Genomic DNA, 703 nt, shown 5'->3' on the forward strand with positions numbered 1-703 from the left:
CAATAGTGGAAAATATCAAGTCGATAAAATCTCCCTGACTGACAATATAGTACATTTAATAGCTTAATATGAGAATAGTCTATGACACTGATTCTGCTTTAATCAGTGAGAATATTGTACATGTTTTCTATTAAAAGTTAAGTTATTCCTCACTTATTGCCTGTGAGCATTATTGTTTTTATCTGAACAATGTAATGAGTAATTTCATATCATTTGTATGACTTTGTATTTCGTTGTAAAGTGAGGTTTTCTGCAGTGGATACAGGCCCCTCAATATTAAATAGCCAATAAACAGAGTGTCCACAAGGGGGCAGCAGAGATCTTTCTACAGGAAAACGCAAAAAGATGGCATCATGACAAACGACCTGTCAGGGCAAAGCTTCATCAAAGGGCTTCAAAAGTAGTATCTGAGGCTTTACTGTATATATTGTAAAAAATAAAAAATTAATTGCCTAGGGCTTGTTTTTATAAACAGTAGATGGAGCTTTGTGTTTTGGGAGTGATATTCCTAAAAGACAAAATGACCGGTAAATAAAGTCGGGCTGCACCGGAGCATTGCACAGTAAATACTGAATATGTAGACAGTAGACACTGCATCGGTTGTGGCCACACCCTTGGCAGGGCCGCCTGAACACGTTGAACCAGTGATGACTCCCAGAGGGTGTGTCCTGCCGCTGTGAACCAGACTAGTGTTCACCACCTC

This window comes from Eleginops maclovinus, chromosome 8, assembly GCF_036324505.1.
Source record: "Eleginops maclovinus isolate JMC-PN-2008 ecotype Puerto Natales chromosome 8, JC_Emac_rtc_rv5, whole genome shotgun sequence".
Lineage (NCBI taxonomy): Eukaryota > Metazoa > Chordata > Actinopteri > Perciformes > Eleginopidae > Eleginops > Eleginops maclovinus.